The 21313-nt window shown below is 36.3% G+C and overlaps 2 long non-coding RNA genes across 2 annotated transcripts; both read left to right on the top strand.

Moving 5' to 3' along the window:
- Positions 1-14142: 14142 nt before the first annotated feature.
- LOC147525619 (uncharacterized) lies at positions 14143-15617 on the top strand. Its single transcript, XR_015192831.1, has 3 exons — positions 14143-14167; positions 15174-15246; positions 15347-15617. It is a non-coding gene; the product is annotated as an uncharacterized LOC147525619 (long non-coding RNA).
- A 1788-nt stretch (positions 15618-17405) lies between these two features.
- Positions 17406-20492, top strand: LOC147525620 (uncharacterized). The gene is made up of 5 exons (XR_015192825.1): positions 17406-17649; positions 17754-17847; positions 18146-18182; positions 19473-20080; positions 20259-20492. It is a non-coding gene; the product is annotated as an uncharacterized LOC147525620 (long non-coding RNA).
- Positions 20493-21313: the final 821 nt, after the last annotated feature.

Here is a 21313-nt window from a genome sequence, read left to right on the forward strand (position 1 = left end):
CTAAAAGCATGGTGTGGGACTAAAAACAAGCTATTTCCTCTCACTACATGCCAAATATATAGGAAGCAAAAATGAGGCTGCTACGACATGTACTTCAAGGCACCTTTGGATTCAAACTCCATTACTCAAATCATTTAAGAATAACAAATACTAGGATGCTACCGGACCTCGGATAAACTTGCAATAACTTCGTCACTAATCGGACTATTCTGAAACTAACTCATAGGTGCCTCTGAAGAAAAAATGGGTCAATATAATCTTGTTAAGTTATGTAAGCGTCTTGACAATTCAGATTAACTAAAGAGACTCACAAATCCATTAAGCATATATATCTAACGAATTAACTTATCATACCCAAGAATTAAAAATGAATCCTAGTATATAATCATGCATGCAAAAATCAAAACTGCAAGAAATAATTTATCTTTCAACATATAAATTATGTCACAAACATAGAACATACTCCTTTCACTAGTAATCATTGAGCAAGACAAACTAAACAAAACTTTGTAAAAATATTTAAGAACAATCAAGAAAGCAATAAAAGGTGAAAGCAAAAATAAGACTTGCAAAAATTTAAGAGAAAAATAAATAAAGCAATACATTATGAAAGTTAATGTGAGAAGTTTGAACTAAGTAGGTCATGAATTATTTTAGCAAAGTGGACACCAAAAAGAAAGGGACACACTACCCATATGAACACGAAAAGATGAAATGTGTGAAGATAAAAGCAGGTAATACAATTTCATACAAAATCAAAGAGAGAAAGACACTCTCATATAGAATTAACATTTTCCTAAAAAGAAATAGATTATACTAGCATAATCTAAATACATCAATAATTCATATGCAACCTGTAGACTTTGGGGGATCAATATAGCCACTCGATATAAAGAAAATGTCAATATCACATACCTTTAGATAAAAAATTTCTCTAGATAAATTGAAAATAGATGACAATAGTTAAACATGCATATAGAAAAAAATTATATTTAAAAGCAACGGAATCAAGCACATAAATCAAGCATCTGAGACTTTTACATTGCTTTACTTCCTAGCAATAACAAGTTTTAAAAAATGAACAATATGGGAATTGAACACAAAAGACAAAGACAAAAACTTACTATAAACGGTTAAAGAAGCAAAAAGGGTAAAGAAAGAACCCAAAAAGAGGTTAGCTTTTAAAAAAAAACAATTAATCAAGACAGAGGTGGAGAAAAGGTAATTTTATTTGTATCTATATCATGAACACAATTCAAAGTTTTTCAAGTCACAAGGAATGTGAGAGAGTAAAAGGTTCTCCAAACAAATACAAGCAACTATATAGGCTACCAAAGTTTGAATCAGAAGACGTGACTATTTGGATTTCTTAGGCAAGACAAAGGTTAAAATAAGATGATGATCAAGGAACAGAGAACCTTGCAAATTTCCATTTCTAGGCTTAGTCAAAGAAATCAGAGAGAATTAAAAGGCTTAAGTTACTTGAGAGATAAAAATCAAGATAATGAGATGAAACAATTTGTTTCTATATAGCAAAATTCATTGTTCTTATTCTCCTGAAAAGAATTATTCTAATACAACAGCACTTGTACTATGCATAATTGTATATATTATATAGCAAAGATAAAAGATGGTTGTATATCCTTGACCATTTCTTTTTTTTTCTATATACACTTCCAAACTTAAGGGCTAATGTTAAGGACTTAAGGACGAACCGATATAGCAATCAAGAGCAAAAGCGTTGGCTTAGTAACTGGAGGAGGGAAAAAGAAGAGGAGACAACAACACTTTGCTTAGGTGTAAAAGGAGAGCATGGTAACAATCAATTATATTGGTATGACATCACTCCCCCTACTACTACTAGTAATAGTAATAGTTTCATTTCAGCTAAGCAAATTTGGTCGAATGTGTCGTCGAAATTATTCCCCTGGAGTATGTCAAAACTTCCTACTGAGTCCAAGTTTCTTAGTATAGGTGATACAAAAAAAGCACCATTCTGCAGGCTTAGTATAGTTGTTATAGGCAACATCATTCTATAACAATCGCTAAAGTAAGTCCAAACTAATAATTACCCACTTTTGAAAAGAAAAAAAAATCATTGTAACTGCATAATAGCACTCCATCCATCATGTGTTTCTTCTCTGTGCAAGTCATCCCATTGTCACCAGAAGCCAAAGGCATGGTTAAATGGTTCATGCCTTAATCGGAAAGATTCATTCAGTTTCCATTTACCTTATTATGTAAACATAGATTAACATGCTAAACATTTCTATTTAGTATAGAAATTTGGACACTCCCGCATTCTTTCCAATTCTGGTTTGTAAAACTATATGATTTATGGGGATGACTATAGTATATTTTTGTTTTAATCGGACTAGTACAAAAGAAAAATAAAATTCAAAACTCAATCCTGTCAATCTCTTTTTAATTCCAAAGAATTTGTTGTCAATCACAACTATCACGATGCTCCCTAACAGTTCAATCACTAGGCTTCAAAAGGTAGAACAGTTCAAACACCTGAATGAACATAGACTTAATGGAATTCATATAGGGAGAGAGAGAGGGGGGGGCGGGGGAGGGGTACCTTAATTTCAACGCTGCACCTTTTGTTAGTGTAAGGATGAGAGCTCCTATCTCCGTATGAGAACCTACAAAGGCAAATCTTTATCAGGTTACAAATAAAAAAAACATATGGGTTCAGCTTGTTAAGATAGACATAGCCTCACCTCTCGCCGGTGTTGGTGTATTGATTTGATTGAGCGGGCTATGAGAAAAGGGTGATTCAGTAGAGAGAAAGATGGAGGTGTGGGAGAAGGAGAGAAAAGAGACGTGTTTTTATTTATTTATTTTGTTTTCTTTTCTAGTTTTCTATTTTGGTGAAACTTAGGTTTCCATTTTAATTTCTTTATTTTTCTTAATGGGCTGCAATAGCAAAAAAAAAAAAGCGGGCTTTAGCGAAAAATAAATAGAGCCCGTAACTAAAAATTTTGTTCACCAAACTAATTTGATATTTTCCAACGATAATTTTGTCCCTAATATCAAGTGAATTAGTGGCGTGTATTATTGTGTAGTTGAAACCCCATTACTAGCAACGATTTCAAATAACGTTGGTACTAAAATACAATCACCAACGCTCCTAAACGTAGCTAAAATATAAAAATCAATTTACAACGTTGAATACGTTGCCAAAACTATATTTTTGTTCAACTAATAACGATTACAACTTTTTGCCAACGCTTAAAACTTCGTCAAGAAAATATATTTTTCAGAAGCAAGTCAAAATAGTATTGGCTACGATTGAAAACGTCGCCAAAAGCAATCATTGGCTACGATATCCTATCGTCGCTAAAACTTTTGTCGTTAAAAAGGCCATTTGTTGTAGTGTAAGTCCTGATGAACTTTATTCTCCCACACTTACATCTTATTTTTATGATAATTATAAGTTCTTTGATAGACCATATGGAGAACAAGTGTTCTCCATCACCATTGGGGATGAACCAATGAAAATTTCCAAGTTCTTGCTAGCCTTTGTTCTTGGACTTGCTATGCCCGCTGAAATACAAGACTTATGGGCCTATTTGGTAGATAATATGTACATGTATAACTATGAGGATTTGCATGAGCATTATGGGGCAGGAATCTTTAGGATAGAGGACCAAGGGGATTATAACATCACCCTTGGTAGCCTGTCTATGAACGTGGGAACTGTTATGTTTTAGATCATGCTAAACATTATAGGGGAATGGCTTTATTCTTCTATGAATGACGAAACTTGTGATATTTTCATTGCTTTAGCTGGGGGATGTACACTCTATGATATTCCCCAGACCCTAATGTCTAGTTTATCCTAAGCCCATAGCAAGAGGCATAACTACCTTCTTATGCCTGTTTTAATTTGTCGTATTATGCTATGTTTCTTTCCTGTTTTTTGTGTCCGCTTCACGGATTGGGTTGGGGTCAACATTGTGAGACCCACCAATTGTATTATTCGATCGTTCTGTGCAATGACTTGGCAAGGGTGGATGATACAACCTCATCAAATTGCACCTTACACCCCATCCGACCAACTGGCGCTTAACAGGTTAGCTATAGTTGATGACACCCGGCGACGGGCTTGGCAAGTTATCATGGCATGGCAGGGCGCGAAGGAACCTCTCTTTAAAGAGGAGGATGACGAGTAAACGTGGGAAAGGAGGTAAGTTTTAATTTCAGCTTAGTGTCTACTTATGTCCCAAGCAATCTAATTCTTATTAACCCCATAACGGGTGGAACTCATATAGAGTTGCGTCGTTTTTCTTTTTTTTTTCTTTTTATATATTAGTATGTTTTAACCTTGTTTTGCAGATGTTCTAGAATTTCACGCGTTTCCATAGTATTTCTCTACCATTTTTATTTAAATACTTTGAGGACAAAGCATGCTTCTTGTTTGGGGGGGCATAGAAACACATGTAATTAAGGCATCTGTTAGGATATAGATATGTATAGTATGCACTTGTTTTCTAGTAAAAATTTAAAAAATTTAAAAATATAAATAAAAAAGTTTATGTTATACACTTAAGAATATTGGTATTGTTTTCTTTCTCTATGCCCTTGATAATCTAGAAATCTCACGTAGCTTTTGCATTAGAATAGTTTTAGAAACTTATATTAATATGTAGATAATAATCTTTGCATCTTTCTATAAATATATTGCATAAGTATCTATGATTGTTTGGAAGTAAGTTTCTGAAATCTAGGCTAGAGTACTTATTCTACAAATCCTATGAGAATATAGACTAAAGCCTTATATGAGTGAAACATTTGAGAAATAACACAAGGGAGAAGTAAAATCCAGATAGAGAAATCACACGTCCACTTGCTTGATCACTATACCATATCCTAAGCGAGAATTTAGGCTCTCTTTGGATCGATATAGCTAGAAATTCAAACCTATGAATTATTTTCCGCTAGTCGCCTCTTTGAGCCTTTCTTTAGTCTTTCATAAACCACAAATTCTTTACCCTGTTAACAAAAAAAAAAAAAAAAAAAAAAAAAAAATCAACCTACCCACTATAGAATGAGTCTGAGAATAGGATGAGTGAAGAAAAGATAAAGGAAAAACCTGTGTAAACAAAAATTAGTTAGTTGCTTCAGAAAAGAAAAATAAAAGAAATTTCCACCCAAAGAAAAGAAAAGAAAAATAAAAATAGAAACAAAATAAAAACTCCAAGAATAGAATAAAAGGAGTCAAAAAACCAAAATAAAAAGGCTAAGGATGGAAACAAAGTGTAGAAGCAAAAGAACAAGGGTTTCTCTAGTTACGTAATATGAAGGCCCTATTATCTCCGACTTGTCCTTGTTTGAATATCCATTTCCTTTCTTCTTAAACCATCTCCTAATCCCCGCAACACCTAATAAAGACCTCTAGCTCAATTAGGAATAGGTTAGTGTGATAGTAAGTGGCAGATGTGTTTGATCGACTCCGGCTTCCTTGTGTGTCATTGAGATTGTAAGGTAAAGTATGTCTACTGCGCACTGGACTAGCAAAACTTGAGCGGAAAAATCAGAGTGGTTTTTGCCTTGACATTTATGTAAGGACCTACTTAAAGACGCTATTCCGAGTTTCAGAAATGGACCTGCTAGTGCATTTCATAGTATTACTCATTGTATATATGTTTATTCATAGATGATTGATTATTATGCATATATTAGCTTAAGTTTCGACTTGATTATTCTATATTCATTGCTAAGTGAGATGTATAGATAGTTGAGACATAAAGAAGGAAACAATAGTTTTATTTCTTAGTTGTTGTAGTATAAATGAAGTTTGTGAGTAACTTCACTGGAAAACTCTCACGATGCTATAACTCGTCCACTAGGAAATTCCTAGTGGTTTAAGGCCTTGTTGCATATGGTCAATGCAATCACACTCGGCGAAACGAGAGTAGTTAGAACTCCATTTTTGGTCACTTATTCTAATTTCTCATATTTGCTTGAGGACAAGCAAAATGCTGTTTGGGGGTGGTTTGATAAGAGCCCAAAACTGTAGTTTTAACCCCTTAACAATAATACTTTTAGACCAATTATGCGAGTAATAAATAAGAGTTAATGTTGATTATGTGTTTTTATATATTTCAGACATTAGAGTCAATTATGTGCAGAAATGTGTCACTTTGGTGAGATAAAAGAGCAAGGGTTGGTCGCTAAGAAGTTTTGTGATTAAAGGCCAAGATTTAAGGAGAAAAAGCCTTTAAAAAGCCCGGTCAAAGCTGAAAAGTCAAAGTCAACGCTGGCAGAAACAGCGAACAAAAGTCAGCAGAACTTCCGAAGGCCATATCTTTGGACTCAAACCTCGCAATTGGGCCTACATTATGTTAAAACGACCAGCTTGGAAAGAGCTTTTCAATGGTCTAAGACTTAACTCAATTAGAGGGGTAGAAGTAGATGAAAAGTCTACTGAAGAAATTGGGCTTTGGGCTCGATTTTCCGGCCCAAAACATGGCTCCTCAGCCCATGCACGAAAATGTGGATCTTGTCTTCTCCATTTCAAGAGACAAGACTGAACTCTGAAGATATACTTAGTTTAGGTAGCAAGTAGCCATTTGAGAGGAGTTTTAGATCTAGTTTTCTCTCCATTAATTAGTTTTTCAATTATTGTTTTAGATCTAATTTTTACTTTGCAATAGATTAGTTTAAACAAGTAAATAATTAATTTAGAATCACATTTAGTTTTATAATAAAGTATTCATTTTTAATTCTGATTTAGTTTATTGATTAAATTCTTGTTTAGTTTTAGTATTGTTAAATTCATAAATTAGTTGTCTTCAATTCCTAATTAGTTAATCATAATCTAGTTTTAATTATTAAATTATTTAGATCTAGTTTCGATTATTTAGTTATTAATCATTTCTTAGTGTTAATTTAGTTTTGAATTATTGATTAGAATCTTTATATTAGTAAAGTTATAATCTTTATATGATGTCTTGCTTTAATTTGATGAGAAATGATAGTTTGATGAATCAAGGCTAAACCTCCATTAGAGGAGGTTGATGAAGCCTTGATGAAAGCTTGATTGTGTAGCGTAGAAATAGTTGTAAGAGTCTATTCCACTCTAGAAGGTAGTTGATTCACCATGAGAATGAGTTGAACTTCCTCACATGCTAGTCATTAGTTGGTAGAGATTGCCATGAATGATTAGGGATTAGAACAACCAATTCTTATCGTAAGAACGTAATAATTGGATTACAACAATCTATGCTAGTTTATTAAGTTAGATTCAAGGTGGATTCAATCCTCCCTAATTCTTTATCTAGATTCAAACCTTATCATTTCATAGTTGAGTTATTCGTATCTTGTTAACATAAATTGCATCGTAGTATAAATTCCCACCATTACTCTTACTAACTTTGGATAGATCGATAATCGTAGAAAACATTGAATGTTAAAGAACTAGGAGTGGAATGAATCTTTTACTCCACTCTATTTCGATAGATTTGAGAGTAGAAATCTTTGATATTACACACACGAAAGTAGTTTTAGTTTTACTTGCGTTTAAAGTTCAATCTTTAAACTGTAGTTTAAAATGAACAGTTTAAGTGGATATGGGGTTTAAAATGAACAGTTTTAATCTTTAATACTTAATAGAATGATCCGCTAATTACAACGTCATTTTCGTTGGTTGCATCTCTTGTAGACCTATTTGTTTATATAAATAATAAGGGAGTAAGTTAACACTCGCCCCCAAGTCTAATAGAGCAGTTGTCGTGTGATTATCCCCTAAGGTGCATTGTACAGTAGTACTTAACTCACTATTTAGTTGTTTTAAATTGATAATTAATATTCATAATCTTAGTTCTAAATTAGTTTAAATTTCAATTATAATCCATGTTTGCATCTTATACTATTGTTAATTTAGATTAAGAAAGTTTAATTAGTTATTCAATAATGACTTGTTTTTACTGTTCTTGTGTTAGAAATGATAGTCTAATGAATTCTAGCTAAACCTCCATTAGAGGGGTTTGATGAAGCTTGGATGAAGACTTGATGTGTTAGTTAGAATTATTGCATTTAAGAGTTCACTCTAGTAGGTTAGTTGATTCGCCATGAGAATGGGTTGAACTTCCTCACATGCTAATTATTAGTTGGCAGAGATTGCCATGAATAATTAGGGATCACAATTAATCTTAATTACTTATGATTGCAATAATCTACACTAGCATATTAGGAATTTATTTAAGTGAAATCAAATCCCCCTAATCTCTTCTCCATATTCTTCTCTATATTTTATTCAATTCATATTCAATTACTTAGTTAAATTAGTATAAGTTAAATTCATATATTTAGCTTCATAGTATAAATTCACCTCTATAAATATTACTCTCACCATTGTTCCCTTGTGTTGATTAATTGATTTCTTTATGTCTTGGTAGTTTAGGAGTGGAACGATTTCGTACTCTATATATTGCATAAATCTATATGTGAGAGTAGGAAATAAATAATTGATACCGTAAGAATGAAGTTAGAGTAATCTAATTTAGTTTTTACGATTTAGATCATTTCTCATTTTACTCTCTAATACAATAGAGTATAGATAAAACTACTCTCCGACACAAGCTTCTCACTCTTTGAACCTTCTGACCAGCCACCGGCGTCAATGATGACGTCCGGTGGCTGGATATGCTAGCCACCCTCTCTCTAGAATGAGGTCTCTCTCAAGAGCTCTCTCTGTAGGCAACAAAAGCTTAGACTTGGCTAGAAGTGTTGGATTTCGATCTAACCAACAAATCTGTAAGTTTATCATCCAAAAGGTTTGTTTGACTCAATTATTCATTGCTCATGGGTAAAGAGGATAGGTTTGGAAATCCTTCTGAGATTGGGTTGTGTTGATGCTTAGCTCTAATAGTGTGGTCGTTCTTGGAGTTTCGGGCTAAGCAAAGGTTGGATTTGGTTTGTGAACTTGCTTAAGTTTGGGACTTGAATCAATATTTAGTTTGGCTAGAAACAAGGGAGGCGATAGCAGCTAAGGGATGCAGATTGAACAACTGGTTTCTATGGGCTGATATTGTAGATCCATTGGGATTGTAAATGTATTTCTTGGCTGATGAGCATTGAATTGAATTGTTTGTTGCCTTGCGATGGGGAAGAACCAACTTAGGCGCTGGTGTTGGCAGGCGAGTAGAGATGGTGGAGTTCGGTCACCCAGATCCATCCGCATATCTTGGGCCTAAACATGTTGGGCCGGTAGACATGAAGTCTTGGGTTCTTTTCGTCTTTGGGCTTGGCTTGGTTGCTTGCTTAAGGGATTGTTTCTAGCGTAGGAATATAGCATTTGTACGGTCCAATTTGGGTATCCTCTAGATAATGATTTATATGCCTATGTAAAAGAGGATGCCAGTGGACTTGTCTATGTAAGAAGTTCTTGATTTAATATAGGTGAGGGTCTGCCTAACCCTAGCTTAATTTTTTTTTTTTTAAATTAGTTTTTACGGTTTATCAAATGGCGCCGCTGCCATCTTAAACTATTTCAGGACAAGAATTTAATTGCTTGAATCCAATGGGCAATCCCCCATTCTCTACCCACCCACCCTTTTAATTTTTCTTTCTTGTTTCTCATATTTTCGTTACTGTTCATGCTTGAAATTCACTATTTTAATCCGCCCTCCCTTTTGCCTTTGCACAAAAGCTACCAGCCCCTTAAGATTACGGAATCACAGTGACGAATACTGCGGTAAAGATATTTCTAAATTTTTGAAAATTCTAAAACTTTTCAGGCATAATATCTAAGGTGTTATTGATTTACTGGAATATTTTCAGAATTTTTCTAATTGTTTTACCTTGTGAACAAATATGATCTTTACAGTGCTGCATTTCAGTTTTCAAACCATAAGTTCTTGAAAAACAGACAAGTAAGGTTACTTAGGCAGTTCCAAAAATTCTAAACTTTTTACAGGAGTATCTATCCTAAGTCAGGAGTTTTCAGTAAAACTTTGACGAGTTTTTCCTCCTAACTAGTGGAATGTTTTCAGTGTGTTTCTGCAGTTTTGCAACACTTAATTTCTAGAACAATAGCCGATAAGGAGGATTTGTAGAACTCCAATTTCTCTAACATTTTATAGAAACACGCATGATCTGTCAGAAGTCTCCAGTAAAGCTTTTGCGATTTTTGGCTCTGTTTTGATTAGTTTACCATTCGGTTGTTTGTATTGTGTCCGAAAACTATTTTGCAAACTTTGCAGGGCAGTAAAAGGACTTTCATAGCTCCGATTGTTCTGAAATTTTACAGGCTACTTATTGGACATCTTAGCAACCTACTGTAAAATTTTCAAATTTTTTAGAGAGCGCAACCCACGCCCATACAAGGAAAAGTTTGACCGCGACCTGCGCTCAAAACACTGTAACTCGAGTTCCACCTGAGCGCGACCCGCGCCCTTCACAGGCAAATTCTGAGCGCCCCCCACGCTCAACTCACTGAAAATTGCCTCAGGAACGAGCGCGACCTGCACCCTTCACATGCAAATTCTGAGCACACCCGGCGCCCTCTTCTGGAACAGCCCGATTTTCACAGGTCAGTCCAAACTTCCATTTCTTCAAGTTATTCGGTGTTTCTAACTTCTTCAATACACTAAGATTGCGTATACAAGACGCTATTCATACGCATAGCAAGGAGGTATTCAGGTACTCCTTCTTCCACTCCTCGCCTCTTCTGTCAGAGGAGTTTCAATTCTAGTATAATCAGGCTTGTTTATCATAAACGTCAACGTACATGCCTATCTAGAAATTTATAGTTAGAGTTTTGTTTGCATATTAATTGTCCTATAATATATTTGTAAAACCAATATGGCATATCAATATGTAGACCAACAATCATATGATTATTATGCAAACCCTTCACCATGTTCATGCTGTGGTAGTCTTTACCATTGGGCTTCTCACTACCCATCATACCAAGAGTTTGGGTCTAATATAGGATATAATAATAATTATGAGCCGCAATTTTCAAACATTCATAGTAATCCATACAATCAAGAGTTTTCTAGTCATCCAAACTATACATGGAATCAACCAGTGTCGTCTACTTCTAGTTCCGTGATGAGTGTGTACAATGAACCAAACACTTTTCCGTGCACAATTTGTTCAGATCCAGACCACACCGCCCATTCATGTCCCATATTTATTCAACCTCAACCTATCCCATCACAATACGAGATCAACCAGAGTCACTCAAACGCCAATAACTATGACTATCAAACACCATACCAACAAGATATTTCCACCATACCAGAAATTACCCACCCATCTAGTTCGCCACCCTTCCCAGACCAAATTTCCCAAACTATGCTTCAGAACCTAACTATGCTTCAGAACATAGCCCAGATGATTTCCATGATCTCCTCGCCTAACAAAAAACTTTCAACCTTGCCAGAGATCGACACACAACTAGAACAACCTATTCCCATAACCACACCATTCGACCTAGTTAAGACCTACCCTGAATTTCATGAATCATTACCTTCCCATGACCCTCCCATTAACCATTATGTTGACTCCACACCCCACCTGGATGGGGAAATTCTTGAAGACGACTCTTTAGGACATGTTTTGGATGACCACTCAAATTCGATAGATGCCTCTGAGGAACCTCCCACTGATCCATCTGAAAATGAATATAATGATGACACATTAGAAGATATTTATAAAGATGTGACGGAGGAAGAATTTGATAACTATTGGCATTCTCTTAATATGGACCCTCCGGTTGAGCATGTCCAGGCCTTTGTGTTTGCTAACCGCACTCGGCTAGATGATTCCTTGACACATTCGAATGATGCCATTGAGGATACTTATAGTGTTTTAGAGGAAGAGAGTGAGGAAATAAAGATTAACAATTCTAATATAAGGCATGAACAAGGTCATGTGCAGGAATTAAAGGAAGTAACTTCTTTATCTCAATGTGAATCTCAATTTAGTTTGGCAGCTGAGGAAATAACAATGGAAGAAATAGATGAATTTCTTAAAGATAAAGCCACGAACCACAACTTTATGGATTCAACTAAGCTAGATGAAGGCTTCTATGATTTCTTAAGAGCATGTGAGGATCCACCAACTGATGAACCACCAACCAACCACCATCCACCTGAGTTATCACCTCCTATAATCCAACCATCTACCACAACTAAGCCATACATTCACCCACCATTTCAAAGGAACCTCGATTTTGCCCTTGAGCCAATTGCCTTAGAGACCCTCTATAATTTTTTCAACCCTCACGGTGAAGAGTGTTTGCCTAACACACAATCCCATGAGTACACCATTCTTGTAGTTGAGAACCAAGCTTTGACCGAGTGTAGTGAGACACCTAGTTTGTCTTATTTTTCCTCATCTGAGCCTCATGAAAGACATCAGGATCCATACTTCATTCCTTTCTCACCTAATGTATCGCTAATTCATCTTTTGGGTCATTCCAACTTTTTAACGCAGCTACAACATGATGGTTTGCATATGTTCTTTGATGGGTTGCATAAGTTTTCTTTCATTCTTCTACATGATTGCTTCCAATTATACAACTTCATTCTATTTGGAGGTTCATTTAGTATCATGTTTTTATGGCTAGACCCCCAACTCTTTCAACTATTAGTTTATAGTTGACCACGATCATTTTATTTTGTGCCACCCCCTGAGTTTCTTGCTTGTTTAGGGGTGTGCACAAATAGGAATCGACTTTAAAAGACCCACGTTTAAAACAAATTTTCTAAACATTGTTCTATAAAATTTGTTTGGGGGTGGGGTGTTTGGTTTTTCCATTCTTGATCACTCAACTTCCTATTCTTATCTCTTCCTCATCTCGTAGCTAGATTTCTTGTTGTTTGTTGTTTTGATGTTGTTTTTATTGTTTTTAGTAGATTGGATGTTAAGTTGTTAAATTCAGTAGTTAAATTTGAATTCGGTAGTTAATTGCATTTGAATTTCGATTTTCATTTTATTTGGTTCTTTTCAAATTATGCATTGATTTTAGTATTAATCCCACCTTCCCGAATTGTTTGGGGGTGGTATTATTTCTTTTAGCATGGTTTTTATATGATCCACAATTTATTATGTAATTTTACGATGATTGTTGGGAATGTTGCTGATATTAGCATGGCTATGAGTAAATATTGTGGTAGGATGAAATCTCAATGAGTTAGGCAGTTACTACCCTAAATTCAACCTAAAAGATATTAGGTTTGTTTTAGAATCAAGAATATGGGTTGTTTCCGTTTTCGGTTTTGGAAATTTTTGTTTCCGGCAATTGCCTTAAAACTTTTTGGCAACTTCCCGATTTGTTTTGGAAACTAAAAACCTATATAAACTTCATTCATTCTTCACACACAACTCACATCTCTCACCTTTCACTCCCAAGTTTTCCTTCTTTTTCCTTCTCACTTCAAATTTCAAAGACCTCGAGCACGCGCTGCTATCAATGGAGTGCCACCGCGCCCCAAAACATTGTAAGTCCAAATTCACCTAAGTCGCGACCAGCATACTACCTAGGCCTAGGTTGGGTAAGCGACCAGCGTAAAAAAAACATCAAAGTCCAAATGCTCGGAAGCGACCAGCGCCATACAAGGCTTCAAAAGCACCCCATGCCCACGACCCGTGAGCACGAAAAATTCCAATTTTTTGTGGGTTGTTCCAGGATCGTTTGCAGCTATTCCAAAGGGTAGTTTTGAGATGACATCTCCTACAATCATACCGGAACAGTCTTTCGAAGATTTGTTCCAAAGCACCACCTATGGTGCTTAGTGCTGTCAAAACAGCCCTCAAGCCCTCCGCCCGACCCGCCCGACCCGGCCCATGGGCTGAAAAAGCCATCAAAACAAAGCCCACATTGATTTGAGGGTAGGGCCAGCCCGGCCCTCAAACATATGAGGGGAGGGTAAGGGCCTAGACTTCAAATCTTAAGCCCGGCCCACAACCCGACCCTATTAGGCCCTCATTCAGGGCCAAGCATAAATACATCTATAATTACCTATTTATCTTATTACCATATTAAAATTTTGTTTTACTTAAAATACCCTTAGGGTTATAATATATACCCTTTAGAAATTGGGTAAAGTTGTCATTGTACTTAATATAAAAAGTACTAAACAACAAACCCTATTTTCCCAACCCTCATTTTCCCAAAATTCATTTTCACCATGGTTGCCGACAGGTTGAATCTCTCAAGATTAGTTTTCATTTTTTTATACTTCAATTATTTTAATATCTAGTGGGAGATCGGGAAAGGGTCTCTCAGTCACCTGTTGTTTTGTGTTAGATCTTCCACTTTTGTATTTCTTGGCGACTCAATTATTCATCTCTCACGTTCCTTTAGTTTGGGGGAGCAATAAATACAATTATATCTTTAGTTTGTACTTTAGATTTCCGCATCTTTCACTAAATCTTTCTAAACAAAATTCCATCTTTATAGGAAGTTATGCAACTGATTCTCCATGGCCAAAACTCTTTTGAAATCAGCTTTTTCCTTCACAATTTTCTCCATCTTCATTTCCCAGTGTCTCATCCTCGCTATCGACGGAAAACAAGACGTGTTCGGCCAACGTCTAAGCCCAACAAAACAGAGAAGCTAACTCATTTTAAAGTCTACTGGCATTGATTCTCCGGCCACGCATAGCAATAGCCCTTTGTTCCTTTTGTTTCTCGAGTTGCTCTTTGCTCAAATTTATTCTTTTTCTGTATTGAGACATACGAGTAAGTTCTCTCTGTCGAGCTCTTTCTTCATCAGTCATACTCTGTCTCCTTTGTCTATCACGAGCTCGCCTTCGTTCTTTAAGCACTACCTTCTCAAGTTCAGTCAATTCTCTTTTCGTTTCCCTTCCTCTTACATGCCCTCTTTGTTCAACTCTTTGTTCATCAGTCATTCTCTCTCTCTGTTGTCTGTCGCGAGCTCTTCTTCTTTCTCTGTACCATTGTCTTTCATCTTCTGTCATTTCTGCTCTTCTTTGCCTATCTCTTGGTTTAGGAGGTCCTAAACCAACTTCTGTTATCGTTGTAAATCCACCTAACAGCACCTTAAATGGTGGATTTGGATTTGGATCTGTAACAATTGAAGTTGTGGGCAGAGATTTTACAGCCCAATCAAGTCAATCAAGTTAAGTTTAAGCTTCATATGCTTTCTTTTCCTTACCTTTTTTTGTTTTTTTTTGTTTATGGTCCAGGTTGTTGTTTTGGTAGTGGTGGAGAACCAAGCTATAAGAAATCCTTGAATCACATCAAAGTGTCTTTGTCGAGGTAAAATGATTTTCAATACTGTCCTCAAATTAGTTACTTCTCTCATCGATCAAAATAAATACTAATATTCTATTATATACTCATTTGTTTTTAAATGCAGAGTTGACACTGCGACGCTGCGTTACAAATTATTATTTCCTTAGGTTTGCTTCCTTCAGCTTGTTATATTTTCTTTACTAGATGGATAACATATTGGATTGTGATTCTGAGGTAGAATCTCCAGTTGAACCTTCAGTTGCTGTAGAGTCAGTTGGTTCTCAGCCCCCTACTAGTACAGTTACTTCAATATCCATTGGTAAAAAACGCCCAAGGTCTTCTGTTTGGGACCATTTTAATGTTAAGGCTGATAAGAATGACGATGGTAGTGAAGTAAAAAACTCGATGGGTCATTAAATATAGTGCTTTGTTTGTAAAATTTGTGAAACTCCTCTTTCTACTGGGGGTAGGGGAGGGACTAGTCACCTTCGTAGGCATGCAGAATCTTGTGTTATTAGAACTTCAACTGAGAAGGGTCAAACAATAATTGGTAGAACTGGCGAAATGGTGTGGTTTATTCCTTTAAGTTTAATAAGATAATTGCCCGTCGAGAAACTGTTAGGTATTTTGTCGTTGAGGAATTACCATTTGTGAAAGTTGAGAAACCAACCTTTCATAGATGGATTAAGATGGCATTTGGTCCGCAGTTTAAACCTCCTTGTCGCTCAACAATGAGAAGTGATGTGATGTTGAGTTTTCAAGAAGAACGGTCCGCTTTGAAAGATATCTTGAGAAGTGTTCTGGTAAAGTTTGTTTAACATCAGATTTGTGGGCCAAATCGAGGAAGCTAGGATATATGTGTATAACTGCCCACTTTATAACTAAAGACCGAAACTTCATAAACGAGTCCTTAGCTTCCCGTGCTTCCCGCACCTCACACCGGGAAGAAGCGATTAGTGATGCAATGTATGCCAACTTGTTGAGTTGGGGGATATGTGATAGGATAGGAACTATAACTTTGGATAATCGTCTAACAATGATAGTCTTTGTCTCGGTTGAAAGATAAATTTTTGGTGATGCTACATTAAGTAGAGAGTTGTGTCATCTTCTTTTTATGCGGCCATGTGTCATGAATCGATAGTAAAAGCGGGATTAAAGCATGTTGAGGTGTCCCTTAATAACATTAGAGAGTGTGAAACATCTCAAGTCTTCTCAAGGTAAACCGGAAAAAAATTTGAGAACTGTAAATCTTTGAACATGAAGACAAAAAGATTGCCCGTTGACATTCCGACTCGGTGGAATTCCACCTTTATAATGTTGAGAGATGCAATACCGTACCAAAAAGTTATTGATCTCTTCTTTTATGGTGAGGAGTATGCAAATACTCCTACTCTTGCTGATTGGAAAAATGTTGTTGCTATTAGAGATCTTTTCAAGGTTTACCAGGATCGCGACTAAGTTGTTTTCGAGTCGGTTATGTTACATCTAGTGCCTTTTGTTATCAGTTGAGTAAAATCTTGTTGGTCTTGAAAAAAATGTGATAGTGAACCTGCTTTCAAACCTATGTATACTAGCATGAGAAAAAAATATGATAGATATTGGAAAGATGTTCCTTTGGTTCTTGGGCTGGCTTCATGCATGGATCCCCGATACAAGTTTACAATTCTTGAGTTGTGTGTGGACTGAATTATGAATCGAGCCTCAAGTTGTACCAAACTCGGAACTTACATTTAATCGGTTGAAAATGAAGACTTATAAAACCAAATTGGTGAGCTCTTTGAAGAATATGAAAAGAAAATGGGTAATCTTGAATTTGGTTTGAATCGGCCGGTACCTAATTCGGTGATGATGATGACATTGTATTTGACTTGTTGTTACAAATGAGAGCATCTTCTAGTAATACTAACAAGTCCGATTTGCAAACATTATTTGGAGCGACCGGTCATTAAAGTCGACAAAGAGCCACCATTTAACGTTTTGGATTGGTGGAAAACTTCGAAGGTACTTATCCAATTACATGTCGGCAATGGCTCGAGATTTACTAACTTCACTGTTTCTCACAGTTCCATCGAATCGACTTTTTAGCGCCCGGTGCAAGGGTGGTCGACAAGTACCGCAGACTCTTTGTTGCGGGAGACTATTGAGGCTTTGATGTGCTTGAAGGATTGGTTTCAAAGTGAAGAAGGGCTCCAAGATCATGGTGTGAAGGTGATGGAAGAGCTGATGCAAGATCTCGAGTTGTAACTCGATGTCTATTTTGGAGTTTTGGACAAGGGGATAAAATTTTGGTTACATTTTGCGTTCCATTATCGAACAAGTATTAAGTACATGCTTCATTTTCCTAATTCAGACTTGTTGGTAATTTTGGATAAATTTTTGGTGGGGAGATGAATGGTCTGACTAGTGACTAGGCCATTTATTGGAAGGGTCATGATTAGTTTTTCAATATCTTTTTATAATAATTATTATTCTTTAAGTATTACTATGTCTTACTAAGTTTAATTTTATGTTTGCTGATTGTGGTGGTATAGGTATCACATTGCATATTCAGGTCATATATTTGTGTAGTGCTATGGTGGGTCGGTGACTCGGTGTTACCTTTCAAGAATAGTTGATGGTGTACAGGTGATTTCTATGTTATTTTGCTTAGTTATGTACTTATGTAGCTTAATTTCCTTGTCCTGATACTTGAGATTGCCTTCACATTTTTTAGACTTGCAATGTAAATTTTGCATATTTGGTAGTGATACAATTGGTTTATGCCATCTGAGTTGGCTGCTCAAATCAGTGTATTTTACACGCAAGATTCTTTGAGTGCATTATGGCTTTTGACTTAATTTGGCGGATCAATTAGTTTTTCAGTCTACAAGCTTGTCTAACTATATATTAGTTTTCTTCTTATGCAATTATCTTTCATTTCCAGTAGCACTGGTCACTTGAAGAACACTGAACTCAGAAAGGTACGCCAAGTTCTCTTATTTGTTAATGTGTATGAAGTTTATTGTAATAATTAAGTTGGTTACAGCCCGTGACTATCATCTTAGTGAACGTTTTTTGGAGACTTACTCGCTGACAAGGATGGCGTAGATGGGTCAAATGTTGTACATTTATTTTGCATTCAAATTATTACACAGAATTACTGTAATTTGTTTTTCCCTTACAAATTGTAGTTGTTTAACTGTTCAATATTGTTTAGAGCGAGTATAGAGAAGGATTTTGCTGTGAAGACACTGCTATGTTAGATGAGTCTAATTTGATCAGATCTGTCGTTGTACTCTACCCGAGGAAGTCCTTTAATATCTGCAATATCAACTCTGAGCAATGCCAAACCTGCCCAGAGTGAAATCTGCCTAATAAGATAAAAAGAGTTTGCTTGCATAAAGCTGCTTGGGACTGGAGAATTGTGTACTTGTGTTACATGAAATCTGCCGCTCAAAATCAATTGCTCCTTTGCAGCTTATAAAAGTCGAAACTCAATAGGGTACAGATCGGTGCTAAAACTCCACTAAATTATTTGCTTTAAAAAAAGAATAATACAATAGGATTTAACCACACGAGAGTGGAGGGGTGCTCAAATGCCCCACTTCAGTCGGCTCATGCCATGGGATTGTGATAGAAAACTGACTTCAAAGTAGCGGCATACTTCTACAGTGGTTCTGCGACTAATACAAAACAAATTGGACATCACACTATATTGCTGGATTCGGAGTGAATTGCTCCTTGTACAAGCCTCTTGCTTCCCTAATTGAAGGCCCCTTTCAGTTTCAACACTCTGCAATTTTTGTAAGTTCTTGAGATATAAACCGAGAATAGACCATTTTTTGTCCGGGTCCCTGATTCTTGAGAATAGAACACTCTGCAACTATAATTTAGATATGCTTAGGCCTGCAACTGCACTTCTGCTATTTTTGAGGTATGAGAATAATAGCTTTATTTTTGAGTTCACTCTATTTGGCTAGGTCATTGGCAATTGACTATAAGATTGGATATCCTTATCTTTTTGTATGGTGTGTGCTGTGAAAAGGTGTTTGGAAGCACACTCACGAGTAACTTAATAATAAGAAGAAATAAAGCTAGCTTGTATAGTTGCATGCATCTTAAATTTGAAGAACAGGCAAGCCTTATCTCATAGAGTATTTTTTCCCCCCTTTGTCAGAGTTCATTTCCCTTTGTCAGAGTACCCAATTTTGCATTTTGCATGCACTTAGTTGGTATCGCTGCTCTAATCTTTGTTATTTCCTTACCTGCAGCCGGATACATACATATGCCCGCAATGTAATGCACCAAAGAAGCAATTTGCAGGGTACGATGTGAACACTGGAATGGTGATTGGTTGCCTCCAATTGGTGTAATTTTTGGACTACTTGCTGATGTTGGAGCTTTGCTTGTGTTTGGCCTTAAAACGATATCACACTCTTAAATTTTCCCAAATATGGTACAGAGTCAGATTTACTCCTATTCTCACGTATGTAATATGTTATTTTTCAAAGTCATCACAGTTAGATGATGAAAACCCCATCAAGTCATTAAGATCTTATCACCTGAAGTCCTGAACTTACTGATTACTAAGGAAACTGTTACGAGATTTTTGGTTCTGAGTGCACCTGTTGCAGCTTCTTGCTCCTTTGATAAGGACATAAGGTACTGCACTTGATCCTGCGCCAAATTGGTCAAGAGAACGCAAGTACTGTGACTACAGCCTTCTATATCAGAATTAGCATGTGGTGGTTCGTTGCTGTTAATTTGAAACATGCTACAACATGAGCCCAATTCTTACTCATATCAAATCGCAAGCAACGGGTCTTTTTCATAATTAAATGTGCACACCAGTTTTGAGGTGAAGAGGAGGGCGATGAAGGTTGAGAATGAAGAATAATTTTTTTTTGGGTTTTTTAGGTTTTGGTTCTCTTAAATAATTGGTATTTAGGGTTTGGTATGCACTAATCGGCTTATTAGGCTTTGGTCCTCCAGTTACAGACCACATTTTTCTTAAAAGGCATGTATATTGTCGTTGACTCGTTGTGCTACATGTTCAGGTATGCCTTGAAGTCATGACCTGATTGCTGAATCATGACAGACGTTCGTTGAAGCAGGAAGTAGAGTATTGTTCTGTGCAATGTGACATACAGTCTTTCAGAACTGTAGTCCACAAATAAAGAAAGTTTAGGATGTGGTGGGCTGGTGGCTAAGTTTGAGTATATAGGCACTAGTGTTCTTTTCAAATGTGTTGTACACTTGTACACTGTCTTTTATTTCCTGAATTTGCTGGAGTCTGAAGTCTTCGTCTGTGTTTTGCTGACCACACCCAAAGATTTAGAGAACCATGCCGGTATTTTCTTGTGGTGCATGGTAGTTCCTCGAGTTCTGGAACTCACTCCCAACCACTGAAACTAAAGTGGATAAAAAAACATGGAAAGAGAACAAAGAGAATTTTATTTTGTGCTGTCTGTTGGAATATACTGCACAGGTGCTAAAATTCTTATTATATAACTTTTGTGACAGAAAATATACACAGAAGTGATGAATGACAAATAGGGGTTAGGCGATAGTGACACTGTCAGAAAGTTGGGCCATTTGAATCCCACCAACCTCTAATTTCCAGTATATAGGTATATAGTTTTATACTAATGTCCTCCCTTCCAATAACTCCACCATTGAGCCTACTTAACTCTTACTGATGTTCATAGAGGTAACCCATTCACAGGAAGGTATAGATAATAAACCATAGTACAAAGTGCCATTTTTTGTGAAAAATATTGGTGCACCCAAAAACTGAGAGCTTAGAAAATTAATGTCTACCAATGAATCCCACAAGAAGATCGAAGTTAACAATTCATCTATGAATGTCTGTTTGATCACTAAGGTGATCATAAGAAGAAACTAATTTCAAGAGTTCAGCAATTAAATAATTTCCAGTCCTGACTGTAAGAGGTATTAGTGAGTAAAAAAAACTCCTAACTTGGCCCTCAGCCCGACTCTCTAACCCGGCCCTCAGCCCTCTATAATGGGCTGAAGGGCGGGCAAGGGCTTCATATATTTTCTATTAGCCCGTTTTGGCCCGGCCCTCACCACTAATGAGGGTTGTCCCTCA

This window comes from Coptis chinensis, chromosome 1, assembly GCF_015680905.1.
Source record: "Coptis chinensis isolate HL-2020 chromosome 1, ASM1568090v1, whole genome shotgun sequence".
NCBI classification, from domain to species: Eukaryota; Viridiplantae; Streptophyta; class Magnoliopsida; order Ranunculales; family Ranunculaceae; genus Coptis; species Coptis chinensis.